Source organism: Carcharodon carcharias, chromosome 7 (genome assembly GCF_017639515.1).
Source record: "Carcharodon carcharias isolate sCarCar2 chromosome 7, sCarCar2.pri, whole genome shotgun sequence".
Lineage (NCBI taxonomy): Eukaryota > Metazoa > Chordata > Chondrichthyes > Lamniformes > Lamnidae > Carcharodon > Carcharodon carcharias.
Window position 1 is genome coordinate 52,011,259 of NC_054473.1, and position 18,917 is coordinate 52,030,175.

At 41.8% G+C, this 18,917-nt stretch overlaps 1 protein-coding gene across 4 annotated transcripts in view; it reads right to left on the reverse strand.

Annotated features, from left to right (window-relative positions):
• suclg2 (succinate-CoA ligase GDP-forming subunit beta) overlaps positions 1 to 18,917 on the reverse strand; it is a 416,386-nt gene that overhangs the window by 292,058 nt on the left and 105,411 nt on the right. The gene's annotated exons all lie outside the window — the stretch shown is intronic.

Genomic DNA, 18,917 nt, shown 5'->3' on the forward strand with positions numbered 1-18,917 from the left:
TCTGATGAATTGTTTGCAACATAAACCTCGAAATGCTGCAATGCTAACACCAGACCTAGAGTCTCCTTTTCGATGGTTGAGTATCTTCTCTGATATAGATTCAGCTTCTGTGAAAAATACCCTATTGGCTTCTCAATTCTAGTTTCATCTTCTTGTAACAATACAGCACTAAATACCTAAATCACTTGCATCCACCTCCAGCTTAAACTGCTTGGCATAACTAGTAGTTCAGTTAATGGAGCAACCACACTGCTAAAACTTCATACAAACTTCCAGTAAAACCCACTCATGTCCAGAAATCTCAAAACTTCTCATGTTGTTGTAGGCACTGTGAAATTCATTATGGCTTTTACTTTCACATCTCCTGGAGCCACTCTACCATGGCCTAGATATGTAACTTGTGCTTTTGCAAATTCACTCATTGCTAAGTTCACCACCAAATTAACTTCTTGCAGCAGATCAAAGAGTTCTTTCAGGTGCTGTAAATTCTCGTCTCACCTTTGACTTAAAACTACCAAGTTGTCTATATAAACAGCACAATTGCTCAGTCATGCAATTACTTTGTTTGTCAGTCTTTGAAATGTTGCTGGTGCATTCTTCACACCAAACGGTACAACCTTAAACTGACATAGCCCATCTGGCGTTCAAAAGCAATACTGGCTTTTGTCTCTCTCTGATAACAGTACTTGCCAATATCCTTGCAGCAAGTCAATCTTTGTGATAAACTCTGATTGCCCCACTTTCTCAACACAATTTCCAATCATGGAATAGGATATGAATCCACTTTTGTCACTGCTTTTACTTTTCAATAATCCACACAAAGTCTGTGTGTTCCATTCGGCTTCAGCACTACCACAATAGGCGAACTCCAGTTACTGCAACTAGGTTCTATGATATCATTCCAAAGCATGAATTCAATTTCTTTCTGTACTAGCAATAATTTCACTGGATTTAATCTATAATTATGTTGCCTTATTGAAACTGAATCACCCCACATCTACATTATGTACAGCTAAATTTGTCCTTCCCAGCTTATTCCCACAAATGGCTTTGTATGATTGCGATAGCTTTTCCAAATCACTTTGGAAAACTCAAGTACTCCCCTCACTGTCCAATTTGATTAGTGGAAAATCAATTTCAGAATTTTATTTCTATCTATTTCTCCTTATCTACCACCACTAATAACTCCTTCTGGTTATCCTCCCTGTCAAAGTATTTTTAAGCATAGTTACATGACACACCCTCTGCTTCTTTCTTCTATCTGCAGTATTTATTAAATAATTTACTTCACTCAGTCCCTTTTCAATCCTGTAAGGCCCACTAAACCTTGCCTTTAATGGTAACACTAACACTGGTAACAAAACACTTTTTCCCCAGCAACAAAATTATGAGCTTTGTCTCTCTTATCTGTCTTCAGCTTCATCACCTGCTGTTATATCTTTAAATGTTCAATCTTTTCTGAAGTTTGGCACATAATCCAGGAAAGCAGTTTCCGAATTCTCACCCACTAGCTTCTCCTGAATCAATTTAAGTGGCCTCATTACTTCATGACCATAGATTAATTCTAAAGGAGTAAACCCTGTTGAATCATTAGCAGCATCCCTAATAACAAATGAGAATGGAATCCCCCAATCCCATTCTTGGGGGATAATCTTGTCTATAAGCTCTCATCATGGGTTTCAAAGTTTGATGCCATCTCTCTAAAGCACCTTATGATTCAGGATGATAAGCTGACGGCTTAAACAGTTTTATCCCCAAGCTGTTCATTGCTTCCTTAAACAGCTGTGACATAAAATTCAAACCCTGATCCAACTGTACTTCTTTTGGTAGCCCATATCTTATAAAAAATTTAGTCAGCTCCTCTACAATTCTCTTTGCTGTAATATTTTGTAAAGGTATTGCTTCCAGAAACCTTGTAGACACATGTATAATTGTCAGCAAGTACTGATTTCCACTTTTAGTCTTAGTGAGGGCTCCTACACAATCAATTAAGACCCTGGTAAAAGGTTCCTCAAATGCTTGAATTAGAATTAAAGGTGCTGGTTTAATAACAGCTTCAGGGTTTCCTGTCACCTGACATGTGTGACATGTTCTACAGAATTTGACTACATCTTTATGCAATCCAGGCCAATAAAAATGTTTTTGTATTTTTGCCTTTGTTTTCCCAATTCCTAAATGTCCCACTATTGGAATTTCATGAGCTACTCTCAATGTCTCATTTCTGTATCCAGATGGCGTAATTATTTGATGTACTACCTCCCATTTCTCATCTGCTAAAACATGAGACAGTCTCCACTTCCTCATTAACACATTACCTTTAAGGTAGTAATAACATTCTGGAATACATTCTGCCTCTGCTTCAGAATTAACTGTCTGATGTAACTTCTTGATTTGTGAATCCTTCTGCTGTAACTCTAACAATTTAAATGAATTAAACACTTCTACTTCATTCTCTCCAACCTATTCCTCCTGTTCAATCTTTTCAAAAACAGATCCAGCTAAATGATTATCAACATCTTTTAAATTCCTCCTCTTCCTGCTTCAAGCTGAGAGTTTGTGATTTCGTTACTACACAATCTGGAAACAATCCAGGTTGTTCTGTCTGCAACACCTTTGTTAAATGCACCTCCACAGGCTACTCAACTAGAGTAGGCATCACCAACCCTTGTGGCTCAGCTATATCTTTACCTAAGATAAATTGAATCCCTGCAATGGGCAATTTTTTCACTGCTTCAATAATCACCTCCCCCGTTTTCAACTTACTTTTTAAATTTACCTTCCGCAATGGAATCAGTGTAGCATCCCACACTTATTAACACTCTTTCCTGCAATACTCTCTCTAGATAACAAAAAGCACAATTCCATAACATTAAGGATTGACTAGCCCCTGTATCCCTTAAAATTTTAATATCTTTGCCTGCTCCACCCTGTACAGATGAAAAGACTTCCCTTCACACACAAACTTTAAATATTTCTATAACTTGACCTTTAGTGCTCCCTTGCGTAAGTTGTGCATACATTCCACTTCTTCACCTATCACTGATTCTTCCTGCTTCACTTGTACACAAACCATTGTTTTTTTCCTGATTCTGGATCTCAGAACCCACAGTACTCTTATTTCCAGAACTTTTCTGTGTTCCAATTGCTGCTATAGATTTTCCCTGTAACCTTCAACACATTGATTTTGTGTGCCCCATCTTAATACAGTGAAAACACCTAGGCTTTTGAGGGTCACTTCTACCCTCAGCACCTTCCTATTTGGTCTGAGGAGAAACTTTCTGAAAATTTCCAATGGCTCCTTCTCTTCCTGGTTTACCTACTTTCCTGTCACCTTCCCACTTTCTATCCTTCTCTGATTTAAAAGGGTGACAAAAAAAAAGGTTTAGATCTACGGACTAACTCATAATCATCAGCTATCTCAGCTGCTTGCCTAGACGTTTTAACCCTCTGTTCTTTCACGTTAATTCTAACTACTGAAGGCATTAAGTCTTTAAATTCTTCCAAAAGAATTACTTCTCTAAGAGCTACAAAGAAAGCAGACATATACTGTCTCTATCTTTAATGCCTGTATCCACCGGTCAAAATTACTTTATTTTACTTTCTCAAACTCAATACAAGTCCCACCAGGCTGTTTCCTTATATTCTGAAATTTCTGCCTGTACACCTCAGGAACCAACCCATAAGCACTCAGCCTCATAATCTACCAGTGTCTCTTCTGACAGTGATGCTTTTACCTCATGAGCACTACCTACCAACCTAGGTAAAAACAATGTCCAGATTTCTTATGGCCATTGCATCTGCTTAGCTATCTTCTAAAATGAAATAAAGAACACCTCTACGTCCCTTTCCTCAAACTTTGGAAAAGCCTGTACAAATTTAAGCATCTCCCCACTGCGTTTTGCTTATTTCCACATCAGAACCTTTCTCAACATCTGAGATCTCTTTTTTTAAGCTGCAGCTTTTTAAGCTGATATTCTTTTCCTTTCCTTTTCTCTTTCCTCCATTGCTAATTTCTCCCTATGAACGTCAAGTTTTCTCATTTCCATTTCCCTTTGAAATGTTCTCTCTTTTACCTTTTCCTCTAATTCAATTTCCTTTTCATGTTCAAGCTGCTTCATTTGCAATTGGATCTTAGCTAATTCAACTGACTCACTCTCTAGAGAACCTGGTCTCTCTAGTATCCCTTCCAAATTCAAATAATACGCTATTACTTCAATTATGTCTGCTTTCTTTGTCCCTGCGGTTAAACCCAACTGCAACTTATCCACCAATTCTGTTAACTTAACTTTAGTTATTTTTGTAAACCGATCAGAGTTATATCTTCTACTCCCAGAAAAGTCCTAGCAATGTTAAAGCCATATTTGCAGCCAAACCACTTTAAAATCCCTCAACACTAACTCCTGAGCTGAATATTCTTCTTGTACTTGCATCATTAAGATTTATCAACTCCAAACTGATCAAAAAATTTCAAAAATCCCACAAAGAGCTGCCAATTTTATCATGATATGGCAGGTAGTATTTTCCAGGTTGATCAAATCCACAAGGGAAACTTGTCCACACTATCACAATGGTTTTGAAATTTGTATTTATTATGAGAAGGTTTGTGCATTGAATTCAATAGTAATGAGTCCACTATCGCTTTTAGAGATGTTAAAACATAAATGAAAACATTTATTAGCAAAAGAAACGAATTAAACTACATACACAAGATTATAGTTACACCGTTACTTAATATTATAACAAATCCCAAAATTCCTAATCAACCTGATTCCCAACTACACACCCCCTTTAAGGCAACAGTCCAAAATAGATTTTAAATGCAGAGAGTCAATCTAGCAAGATTACCAATGCACCCACTCGACAATGAAATTCCAAAGGCTTTTTAAACACAATTTTGGTTACTGCAACAGTAGACTTCTGCAAAGTGGCTGGAGGCTGCTTCTGTTTCATACGGTGTATCTTAGATCTTACACAGCCACCCCTGCTAGAACCTTCCATCCTTCTTTAAAAATATATCTTCCTCTTTAACCTGTAAATCCCATTGTTTCCATACGTCTTTGGAATTTACTTTTCTCCTACTATAAAAATCTTTCATGTTGTCAATATGGTCTTTCTCATTTGGGAAAAATAAATGTAATAACCTTGCCCTATTTATCCTGTCAGTTGTAAAACTTTTATCATGTTTCTTTGAAAACTAACTCCTCTCCACTTATCTTAAATGCAAATTTCATTCACACCCTACCTACTGACTTTACCCTAGCTCACTCACTAGCATTTCAAATATCCTTTTTACACCACACTTTTGATAATTGCAACCTTGCCATCTATCCGACTCTAATTCAATTAAATCAACCACACAGACAGAACCATTCACACATGCACACAAACATAAGCCGACTTTATAACGCCCCACAATATTATGAAAATATGGTAGTTCTGTGACAGTAGAAACTGGGACCACAACTCAAGTATGTCAATACTTCCATTCAGTCCCTTATAGCACAGACCACTTGGGAAAAGAGATGGGTAGAGAAATAAGAAAGGAGCTCCTAAACCAGCCAAATTATGCAACTTCCCATTTGGTCAATTCGAACTGAATATATTCAGTTACCATATTGAAATGTAACACAAGGTTTTGTAAAAATATCCAACTACCTAACCATATACTTGAAAACCAAAAGACAAACTGCATAAATAACTGAAAATAAATTATCTTAATTACTGTTTCTACTGTAAACATGCTGGTACCTGTTATAAAATATCACTTCCACATTACAGAAAGTACTGTATTGTTTTTACCAATATACATTCTTATTCTCAACACAATTGCCCATTTAATTGCTGACATGATACTGTGTAACGGCAACAGAACAAGTGAAAAGAACAAGGAGTATGTGCAACTTAATTTTTTTTTATTCATTCACGGGATGTGGACTTCGCTGGCTGGACCAGCATTTATTGCCCGTCCCTAGTTGCTCTTGAGAAGGTGCTGGTGAGTTGCTTCTTAAACTGCTGCAGTCCATGTGGTGTAGATACACCCACAATGCTGTTAGGAAGGGAGTTCCAGGATTTTGACCCAGCGACAGTGAAGGAATGGCGATATATTTCCAAGTCAGGGTGGTGAGTGGCTTGGAGGGGAACTTAAAGATAATGTTCCCATCTTGTTCCTCTAGATGGTAGTGGATGTGGGTTTGGAAGGTGCTGAAAAAGTTCTCTCATTTTCACAGAAATCACCAAATCTCACTGAAGTACTTTACAAATCACAATAACAATTCTTAACTGATTCTTCAGGGCTTCAAGCTCATCATTACAGATGATGGTTAGAGCTCATTCCTAACTAAACAGAAATTTTGGTACTTTCACTAACATTCTATCAGTGTTCTTCACATTAAAATGAGCATTATGCAAATAAATTAAATTAGCTGCGCTGCTGATCACTTCTGCCTCATCAGGTGAATGAGTTTAGTAGACAACAACTGTACATTGTCACCCAGACCATTCCCACGCATGTGCTACGGACAGGTATGACACAGCCATTATCCTAACTATCGCTTGAGTTGACCTACAGAACAACAAACCTGCTAATTTAATTCAAACAATTCTTTACTTTCAAAGAAAATTATTCAAACATATATATATATATATATATATAAAATTGCACCTGGTTAGTTTAATAATCAAATACATTTTAGAAAACAGCTAAGTATAAAAAAAATCCTCTAACATGCTTTTATGAAAAAGCTTACCATTGACAAACCAATGGGATATTGCAGCTGCTTCAGATGCTGCAAATCTTAAACCCTGAAAGCACTTAGATTTCAAGTCTACCATCCGATAAGTCAATAAAACTAACATTTACAAATTGGAAGATGCGCAGTAACAGTCTTGTTTCCTACGGGTTAGCACATGTTGGTCTTCATGCATTATGTACAAAGATCACTGCCTTATCTAGGTATCCTATTTGCAGGCCATTTGATGTTTTACAGGCCACTGAAAAATAAATTCTGTATTGTATATTGTGGTAGCTTCTATTTATTGAGGGGAAACATAATAACTATCTGGATGGAAGTTGCTCCCTCTCCACTCTTTGCAATGTATAATTCAGCATTCCCTCACAAAATTATTCAAAAACACACCTATTGATGGAACCCTTTGGTGTAACACATCCTTTTGATGAGACCTAGAAAGATTCAGCATGAAGTACTCTTGTTAATCTGTGTTATACTGTCTGCAAATTAATTTTAAAAATTAGATATTGAGTTATTGTTATTAAAATCTTACTGCTGTGCAGGTGACTTGTGACACAATTCTGATATTGATTTGTTTGCATTCAGTCGTTTCTAACCTGGTTAAACCTTAAAACCTCAGAATTACCTGAAATATACGTTCATGGTAATGGCTGTAACATCAAAATGGCTGGAATCCCTTACCTAGCTATGCTATGAGGCTGTCAGGAAGATATCATAATGCTCAAAATTCTATTGGAATTTATTGTAAAATAGTGGTTTCTGTGTCTGTGTGTATGTGATTTAATTGGATTAAAGGCAGCTGGTCTGAAGGCTTTGATGTAAACATGGTAAACAAGGGGGAAGTAAGAAGGTAGGGTGTAAAAGGACTCGATTGTTTTCAAAGGAGGGGTGAAATGTGTCACCTAGGCAGCTGAAGTTTAGAAACAGTGTATTTATTTTTTCCCAAAGATTACTGGTAAAACTTAGTGCTATGAGAGATTTTTATTATCAGAAAGTTCAAAAACATAGTGAAACAATGGGAGTTTGCATTCAAAGGGGAAAATATGTATAAAGGAGCAAAGGCATTGTGTAAGGGTCAGCAATTTTAAGATCTAAAAAGTGTGAAAAGCCTTCAGCGCCTATACCTCAAACTGCTGTCTTCACAGGGCTGAAGTTAAGAAAACTCACTTTGAATTCGACTGGTTCAGGATTTTGTGTGTCACCTTGCCTGAGTCTTTTAAAATTTGTGTGACTTAATATTGCCTTAACGAAAGTGTAACTTGGAAGTCAGGTTAAGTAGGGGATTTAGAAGTTATCATAGTGCAATTTGTAGATCTATGCGCGTGTTTAAAATCATTTCTCTGATTAATAAATGTGTAATCTAGTTTTGTATAAACCTATAAGATTTGATGGACTTATGTCTACTGAATTCAAGGCACGCATCTCAAAATTTATACAACTTGTAAAACAAATTGTGGTAGCTGTTTCAAGTTTCCCTTTATGATTTGAACAACGCAGCATTTACCATTGGCTGTGCCATAACGGAAGCCAACTCAAAGACTAGGGCCTGAATTTTTCCCTCATTGGCCAAGCTCGGCGGGAGCGGTCAGGGAGCTGACTCCTGCCCCGCAATTGGCTCCACACCGCAATTTCACGTGGGCTGGCCAATTAAGGCCCACCCTGCGTGGATCGCGAGCAGTAGCAATTAGCATTACCTGTGCAGGTGGAGAGAGGAAGGAGAGCGGGCCTGGCGCAGTTTGCACATGCGTGCGAAAGAACGCTTCAATCTCCTTGAGGCACAGAGCTGCCTCAGGAAGATTGAAGCACTTTTAAAAAAAATTAACAAATACAATAAAAATTCAATGAAACATGTCCCCTGATGTGACTGTGTCACATGAACTGGGGCATGTTTTTAATTTCAAATGAAAGTTTTTATTTAATTCGTAATAGCTTTTAGGAAACCTCATCCCGTCATGGATGAGGTTCCCTAAAAAATGTAGACTGCTTGGCCTTTTCACCTGCCCGCCAGCCGTTAGGTTGGACAGGCAGCATAAACTTCTAATTAATTACCCTGTTAATAGCCTTAATAGGCCTTTCAATTATCAGCGGGCGCACAGCTGACTCCGGCATGTGTCCGCTGAATGAAATGTCGCGCGAGTGTGCGATGATATCGAGAATCACGCCTGACGTCATTGCTTGTCATATTACATTCATGCATGTCGGGTGCGCACCTGCACGCTGAAGGTAAAATTCTGGCTTAGGAATTATGAAGTTATGAAGGTAAGGACAGGAAGAAAAAAAATCAATTTAAACAGATTAAACTTCAAAACAGTTATCTTTTCATTACGGAGGAATAAAACACTTGGGCTGGGAAGTAATAGGGAATTGAATAACACTGGATCTTGAGAACTGCAACAGATACATTATTAGAAACCCAACCAATGCTTGTAATTTCCACGCAAAAGCATAACTTCTATTAGTACACATTTTGTGCAAAATAGTTTCGAATTTCAGCATAAGACTGCACAAAAGTTCAATTTGACCAGATGCTCAACCAGTGCACACTACACACATGGGCCAAAATTTTCCATTTGGCAGGCGGGCGGAGCAGATGTGAACCCAATCGGCGCCCACAATCGGAGCCGCACTGCCATTTTGTGTGGGCGGGCCAATTGAGGCCCACCCAGTGCATTTTCAACTCCCTTGGATAGCAGGAATGCGCGGGCTGTGGCAGATGTGTACAAACCAACGGGTCCAATGGCGACCTGGCAGTCTGTTTAAAAGAAGTTCTGTCAGCTTCTTGTAGGCTGTTCACTGTAGCCACCTGGAGATCCAACCACAGGATGTCTGCTCAGCAGGGCAATCTGGAGGAAAGGGCAGAGGAGCAGGACAGGCTGCAGGATCTGCCACAGGAGCAGGGCAGGCTGCAGGTTAGGCCCGCGGGGGGCCAATGTGCCCCTCATTTTTCTGATGATTGCCTTCCTGCCCTCATCGAGGAGGTGGCAGCACGGTGGGAGGTGCTGGTTCCCCAGGATGGGAGAAGGAGGCCCCCCCCACATGACGAAGTGTGCCTGGGTGGAGGTGCTGAGCTCCCGCAACGTGGTGCGGCGCACTTGGATCTAGTGCCGGAATCGCTTCAATGATTTGTTGAGCTCTGGAAGGATGAGTGCCATGTTTGTGTTGGGCATTTAAGCCAGCAGGTAGCCTTAGCCTTTGAGGGACCCCTCCAAGTCTTAGTGCCGTGACTGCATTGAATCATGTTGGGCATTTCTTGTATGCTGGGTGGGCAAGCAGATAGTGACCATGCTTACATCAGTCTCAGTGGTTCATGAGGAGGTGGGTTCTCCCCTGCACCATGGGTTGCTCTTAGTTGTACATGACTAGTCTGGGGGCATCCTGCAGGAGATGCAGCTAGGCACATACTCAGAACTCCAACACATGTCCTGTTCACAGTGATGAGATTGTGGAAGGGGAGTCTCAAGGTCTCGCGGCCAAGAGCCATCTGCTTCCCTCGACGCTGCACCCAGTTGTGACTCCTTACCATGGGAGCTAAGACCGTGTGTTTCTTCAAGTGATGGACACAGAATATGTCCAAGGTGGCCGTAAGGATGGGGGGGGCTGGGGTGGGGGGGGGGGGGGGGGGGGGGTTGTTGGGAGCAGTCGTACTATATTTTTGTGACTGATCAGCAGTAGCATGGAGAAGAAGCACTGGATGCCTGATATGGACCACCGTGGATGGTGTATGGCGTGTGCATGCAGAGTCCACGTGCGATCAGCCACGATGAATGGTCTTCTCTGTTTTTCAGGAGAAAAATGCTCACAATGTGTGTGAGCATTTGCGGACTGGAGGTAGTCAGGCCTATCTCATGATTTTAAGCCGTTTCGAGCAGAAGGCCCTGGAACTTGAAAGGCGCCATGCGTCCAGGTCCACAGGTGTCGATGAGGCTGGGGTGGAGCGGCCAGATATTTGAGGTCTAGTGACATCCGCTCTGTCTTCTCTGATGACTGTTTTTGTTATTGTAGCAACATTGCTCATTCACACTGATACAGAGGTGTGGGTCATAGACAAAGGTCCCTCGGCCCTTCACAAATGCAACCACCTTCCAAAGTCGCCTTATCCCATTTCCGACCACTATCCCCATGGCCTTGTATGCCATGGCATCGCAACTGCACATCCAAATACTTATTACATGTTAGAAGGGTTTCTGCATCCACCACCCTCTCAGGCAGTGCATCCCATATTACTGTGTGCAAAAGTTCCTCATCACCTCACCTGGCAACCTCATGCCCCTTACCTTAAATCAATACCACCAGATTACTCATCCCTCTGCCTCGGGGGAAAAGTTCCTTTCTGTCAACCCTATCTATGCCCCTTATAATGTTATAAAGCTCAATAATGTCACCCCTCAATCTCCTCTGCTCCAGAGGAAATATCCCCAGTCTATGCTATGTCTCCTCATTACTCCAATTCTCCAGCCCAGCCAGCATCTTGGGCAATGACCTCTGCACTCTCTCCACTCCAATCACATTCCTCCCATGAAGCACATATCACAACTGCACACAGAACTATAGCTGTGGCCTCAGCAGCGTTTTCTGTACTGGCAACATCACCTCCCTGTTCCTATATTCTATTTCTCGGCTAATAAAGGCAAGTATGGCATTTACCTTCTTAAACGCCTTATGTACCTGTCCGCTACCTTAATGGGCCTGTTGACATGCCCAGCAAGATCCTCTGATTCTCCCAACTTTCCACAGTCCCACCATTCCTTGCGTATTCCCGAACCTTGTTTCTCCTGCCCAAGTGCATCACCTCACACTTATCCACATAACATTCCACTTGGCATTCCTTAGGCCATCTGACCAGCCCTTCTGTATCTGACTGTAATGTTTGGGTCTCCTCCTGACTATTTGCCACCCCACCAATATTCATCTCCATAAGTTCTGGAAGGTTGAGCGCATAATAAGCTTGGGGGAAAGGGATGAAGTGTGTCAGTTTGGACGCTAACTGATCCACTGTCCTTGTTGTTATGTTCAGCATCATCAGAGCCTGTTGACCAGGATCGATTGCAGATGCTCCCTCTCGCACCCGAGGGCCCTCAACTGTCACCTGCGTCACACCATTTCTGCGAGGCAGGCACCAGCGCAGATACTAGCACATTGGTGGGAATTGCAACATCAGTTAGTGTCCCAAGGCACAGTGGAGAGGGCACTTCACAATCGCTGGAGGAGCTGGCAGAGACAGAGAGTGCCGATGGTGCCAGCAGTTGAGTCGGGGCGTGATGATGTGCCTCTGGAGTCATCCGCGACGCAGCAGCTGCAGGAAATGTGGCCGGGTGTGCGGGAGCATCTGGGAGTGTTGCATGAGACTATGCTTCGCTTGGAGTCTGTGGTGGAAGAGTCCATACAGAGCATGAGTGATGCCATGAGCTCATGGCAGAGCGTCATGCTTCCTACATGGAGGGAGAGGTGACTCTCCAGGAGAAGGGCGTCCAGGAGAACAGGCAGCTTCTCCTGGGGATACACTTGGACCTACAAGCCCTCACAGCGCCAGTGGCCACAGCTGGTCATTGCCAATGTGGGAGATGGTGTGGGCTTCAAGCTTCCCAGCTTGTTGCCCATCTATCAATGGTGAGCAGGGAGGTCCAGGATGACCTCACGTTGGCAGAGCAGCTGCCTGTCATATCTGCAGGCTCCTCTCATGGCTCTCCAGATGAGGGTAACAGCTGCTCCTGCCCTCTTCCAGTGACTGCTTCAGCGGGTGAGGCTGCGACGACTGGGGAAATGCCAGCTGTGGAACTGTCAGCTCCCTCCCAGGTGGGACCAGCAAAGGCTCCACGGGCCAGAAGACAGCCGCCAAGGTCATCAAGGCCAAAAGGACAGCAGAGTCAGCAGGCTACCTCAGAAGCCACTCTGAGCAATGAAGTGACACCAAGACATAGCACCCATAAACGTACGCATAAGGCGCATTAGGCACACCACGGGTTCCTTACTGGTGCTTTTGTGTTGGCCCAAGATTACGGAATTATTATTTCTTGATGGTTGAAAAATATTTTGCTTTCATTTTGTGTGACCTTATGATGGAGAAAATTAAAACCAGATGTGTTACCATGGCTGAGGGTGACTCCTTTGTGCTGCATTTGTATGTTTTACATACATGTCATAAGTGTTTGAGTGGACATTGAGGTTTATGTCCAAAGCCCTTACTTGCAGCTGATGAAGTGACAGATGTACCACTTAAGCGCTGAGTATGGAAGCGTCAGGCAAGGCTGCTCCTCCTGATCCATTGGTGTGGAGCTAGCTGAAGGTTCGTTAGATTGAAGTCTCCTGGGTGTCCCTGTCTCCTTGGTGTAGTGCCGGATCAGCGCTTAGCCCCTCATTATTCCCCTGTGCTTCCTCATCCTCCGAATCAGTGCTGGACTCATCGTGTGCAGCTGCATCCACTGCGTCAATGTTTTCATTGTCCACTGTGTCCCCCTTTCCAGCGCAAGATTGTGGAGAGCACAGCATGCTAATACTATCACCGAGACACGATCTGGGGGGTACTGGAGTGTGCCCCCTGAGCAGTCCAGGCATCGGAAGCGCATCTTGAGAAGACCAATAACTCTCTCCACCACAGCACTTGTGGAGGCATGGCTCCTATTGTAGCGCTCCTCAGCTTCTGTTCTTGGATGGCGGAGAGGCATCAGCAGCCACCTTCTGAGGGGATAGCCCTTGTCACCCACCAGCCATCCATCAAGCTGAGCTGGAGCACTGAAGAGCCCCGGCAACTGGGAGTGTCTAAGGATGTAGGCATTGTGGTACACCTTACACAGACCTGTAGAATCTGCATCCTGTGATCACATACTATCTGCACGTTCATGGAGTGGAAGCACTTCCTGTTGACGAAGGCACCGGGCTCGCCAGCTGGCACCTTGATGGCCACATGTGTGCAGTCTATAGCACCCTGGACACAGGGAAAGCCAGCAATGGTCAAGAAGCCTCTGGCTCGCTGTGCCTGGCTTGCCTGGTCCCAGCAGAAGTGAATGAAGATCAATGCATGTCTGAACAGAGCGTCTGTGACCTGCTTGACACAAGTGTGGGCAGTTGATTGGGAGACACCGCAAAGATCACCCACCCAGCCCTGGAAGGAGCCAGAGGTATAGAATTTGAGGGCAACTGTGACCTTCAGAGCCGCTGGCATGAATTTTCCGCCTACACAGTTAGGAGAGATCTCAGGGCGAATCACCTGACAGATGCAGTTGACTGTCTCCCTTGATAGTCGGAGCCTCCTTCGGCACTGCACCTGAGTCATATTGAGGTAGCTACTTCTCAGCCTGTATACCCTGCCAGCAGGATAGTGGCATCTTCTGCAGCCCCTTCCACCTTGGACTACTTCTTGGCCCTGCGCCCCTTGTGCCTGCGCTTGTCCTCCCAAAGGTGGCTCCCCTGGAGGATAATTGTACACTCCTGGCCTCCTCCTTATTCTAGTCCTCCCTTCGTCCTCAGAGGAACTGCCTCCAGTGGGCATATCAGAACCCATACCCAAGCTAAAAAAAAGGGAGGCCTCCGGAAAGCTGCAGGCCCGATAAAGATTGCTGACGGCAGAGTGCTGATCTGAAGGTTCAAAGTGCACAGAAAACCGCTGGAATTCATTCTGAACTGCTACAGGTCACACAGGCAAGTTTAAAACACTTTCTGCAATAAATATTCACAGGCCAGGTTGACAACCCACAGATCTCTCTTATCCCGCCCATGGATGAGTTTTATTAAAAAGTCGCTTACCTGCCTGCCCGTTACGCCCGTGCGCCGAGCCAAAGATTGCACGGGCACCTGAAAATCGACGTCGATTGCCGATTTAAGGGCCTTATCTAGCCGTTAATTAATGACGGGTGCACGTCGAACTTCATCGCACGCCCGCCGCCCAACAAAATATCGCAATGGTGTGTCGTGAGGTCGGGACACTCATCATCTGTCATTTTACGCGCTGACGTGCAGGCCCCCCCCCCCAATCAAGCAGAACATTCTGCCCATGGTATTAGAAAAACTTAAGTGGGAACTAGAAATGAGACTTAATATAGACAACCTTTAGTCTAACATCTATTTAGTCACCTACGGATTTAAATCAATGATCTTTAATATTAAGTAACACTTTGCATGCAGTAGACTTATTAGCCTTTAAAACTCTCAGTCAAAGTCTGTGTGGGCGTTAGAAGCAAGTTACTCTGCCCCTTTTTGTTAAACTTTTCTCAGAAACATCTCATCAAGGTAACTCAATCTGCTTCTGAGGGTTCACAAAGTTGTGATAATTGAGAATCATTAAGGAAGGTTTCACCAAAATAATCCATCTGAAAGGACTTCCAGACCTATTGTGACCAGAATTCTGTTAGATCAACAGCATCAAGATCTCTTCAAATTTTATCCTTTTGAAAGAAACTTTCCTATCCTCCACTCCTCTGCAGAGTACTGTGTTTGTTTTGTCCTGTTTTGCGTTTGTGTGAGAGTGTATGGGGGTTTGAATATCTGCTTTTTTTTAAAACAGGGAAAATCGTTACACTTCTAAACTACAATTTGTATGTTAACCAGTTTATTAACTTGTTTTTAATAATAAATCAATTTTTTTGTGTTTACTGAAAGAATCCTGGTTAGAGTCTTTTTATGCTGGGAATAACAGTATCAAATGTAAACAATTGGCCAGTTTTGTGGGCGAATTAAACATTTAAACTATTGTTATGGCCTGTGGAGAAGTGGGGCTAGAATTAACTGCGCACTCCTCCCATCTTGCTCCATAACAAGGGATACAAATATATGGAAAAGAAGCACTGAGCCATCTGATCTGCTCCATCCAGATGTAATGCAGTCTGCATGCATCATCAATCTTCACACCCCTTACCCCGGATATGCAATCTTCTGCAACAGACAAAAAAAGGAATACCGTTGAATAATTTAGGAACAATGGAAAATTTCTCACTAGCCCCCATAGGCAATCAAGAAAGCTCCAGAAGATTACAGTAACTGATAATACAAATTACAGCTACATCTCTGATCTTTTCTTTTATTATTCTTTCATGGGATGTGGGCATTGCTTCCCAGGCCAGCATTTACTGCCTATCCCTAATTGCTCTTGAAAAGTTGATGGTGAGCTGCCTTCTTGAACCGCTGCAGTCCTTCTACAACTTGAGCTTTCCTCAATTCTCATGAACTTGGTCAGCTCACTCTTGGAGGATTCAGGGAATCCATACTTAATACATGTTTGTCAATTTATTGCAGGGGTCAATGCCTCCCTGCAAAAAAAAAAACAGGGCCTGGCATCAACCCTTTTGTTTTTGTGTTTTATACTAATGTTACCTAGTTCTTCCATCTCTGTCTATCTCAAATTCCCATCATCTATTGAAAACCCTTGATCATATCATTTTCAAGTCCATGAAAATAATTCCTCTTCATTGAGCTTATCTTAATAGCTAAAATGATTAAATGTGGGTGGATTATGACATGGAATGAATTACATTAGGATATAAAATAATGAATTGCAGAGATGAGTAAGATCAGTGGGCATTGTGACATGATTTGATACAAAGCTAATATTATAATCAAAAACTGTATAATAGAACTGGCTTTGGTTATTTAGGGCAGAGTTTTCCAACATGTTGTGCCACTGAGCAAAAGGATGCAGATTATCACCCTAATTTTCTCTTTTAGTTCCCAAATAAGATCTTATAAGGAGATCAAGTGTACATTCTTCATGAAGTAGAAACTTAAGTACAAATGAAATGAAGCAGTCTTTGTAAATGCCTGAGCCTTTGTCCACTGAACACCAATGGGCAGAATTCTTGAAAGCGAGCTACCCCTAGCCACATCGGTTTGTTGAAACCAAAGAAAAGAAAACAAAAAGGCTGCATAGATTTGAAAAGAAAATGGAAATGAAATAATTATAAAACCAAAACTTAAGGCCACAAATATAGGATAGTTACAAATAAATTCAATAAGAAATTCAGAAGAAACATCTTTACCCAGAGCTCACTGCCAAAAAGTGTAGCTGAGGCAGACAGCATAGATGGATTTAAGGGAAGCTAGATAAACACATAAGGGAGAAAGAAATATAAGGTTATCCTGATGAGGTTAGATAAAAAGGGATGGATGGAAGCTCTTGTGGAACATAAAAACCAGAATGGACCAGTTGGTCTGAATATTGTTTCTGTACTGTACATTCTATGTAATTCTGTGTAAGAGGCTTTAAGATTAGGTGTCGTTCTGGTGGCCCTCAATTAGACCTCTTTCAGGATCTCCGTGTTCCCTAATCATGTAAACACACCAAAACTTGAAAATATATTATAAATGCAAACATACCGAAGCCTTTAATAAAAGTAAAAGTGCAAAATTTAATTTATGTTGAACTCTTCCAGAAACATAGAGATAAAAACAAAAAAACTGCGGATGCTGGAAATCCAAAACAAAAACAGAATTACCTGGAAAAACTCAGCAGGTCTGGCAGCATCGGCGGAGAAGAAAAGAGTTGACGTTTCGAGTCCTCATGACCCTTCGACAGAACAGTTCTGTCGAAGGGTCATGAGGACTCGAAACGTCAACTCTTTTCTTCTCCGCCGATGCTGCCAGACCTGCTGAGTTTTTCCAGGTAATTCTGTTTTTCTTCCAGAAACATACCCAAACAGCCTGCCCTATGGCCTTGCAAAACTGATTGTGTACTTGCAATGCTTTGTCCACTACAACCCTCAGGTACCTCTCCTGACCTGCAGTCTATGTATGCAATCCTGTATGGTATAATGCCCAAAATTACCCAGACCCTAAAGTATTATCTTGCATTAATCTACACTAACGGACAGCAAATACACATTGGCCCATGACCCCAGAGTATCTAAATCAGTCTGGGTTCTATTTCACCCACAATACTACCGCGCACACACATCTTTGTCATCAGTAAACAGAGGAACAGCTTCTTCAACTCCACCTTTGATGTCTTGGTCTGCAGTAAAACATTTACTGTCTTCCAATTGTACTCCAGCTGTGTACTACACAGATCAGAAAATGGCATTACATTGTAAAATTCCAACAGGCCTTAACCAAGGTTATTTGTGCCCAAATGCACACCATATACAACTAAATTCCTGTACATATTTCATTAAAAATGCATTTGTATAGTGTTTTTCACAACCTCAGGATGTCCTTAAGCAGTTTACAGACAATTATATATTTTTTAAGCGTAGTTACTATTGTAATATAGAAGTAAAACAATAAAAACAAGTAACATACCTTGTAACCACAAACAAATATAAGGTAGGTCTATTCTTTTCAATGTTAGGCGTTTTTATTTAAGAAAACCAAGTTTCAAAAACGTGCTTTCCTATGCTGAAACTGCTGTCTAATGCTAGAGAACAATTCCACAGGTGCCTGTGGACTCAGTGCCCAACCTTTATGTGAGTTTAGACAATGTTAGCAGCTTCAACAGACACAGAATGAAACCTGGCTGAGCCCAACCCAGTCCTCAACAGATATTCATACAGATGTATATTTCAGTGAAAGCCGCCGTTAATGATATCTTAATTGTATGCAGGTGGTGGACATTAAGGGGGAATTCACTTGTCCCTCTATTAAAGGGAACAGATTAAAACTGTTGTTGTTGGGTGAGGTGGTACATGTTTGTAATGTGAATTTCTGTAAATAAATGCTTACAAAAATGTATAAAGATTGGCTCTAGTTCCATCCTTCACCACCTTGGCTTCCTGAACCAAAACGTGGTAGCAAAGAATGGCTGCCAAAAGGTGAAGGCTGGAAATTAAAAATGACTTTTCAGACAGGAAACCAAAATCCAAGTGGCTATTCTGGAAAATGGTAGAAAGTAAATGTAAATTGTCAATTGTCAGGGTATGATTACCCTCCAATGTTCTTGGAGTTTGAACTATTGACCAACGGAAGCAGGAAGTGGATATGTAGATATGTCCCTACCAAAGGAAAAACAAGGTATGGCCTTAGCGTTGTTTCCTACAAAAGCAAAAACCAGAAACAAAGTATTTTGTGAGTTGGATGCTTGTCAACTGAATAGTGATGAAGATTTGAGCTTCCTATTAGAGTTCTTGGCTGAAATCTACAAGAAAGATGATTGTTAAATGTCTATGAGGCATGGTCAGAATTTGATAGATTTTGGAAGACATATTGTTATTCCATGGAAGAAAAGATCACAGAATTTAACAGATTGAA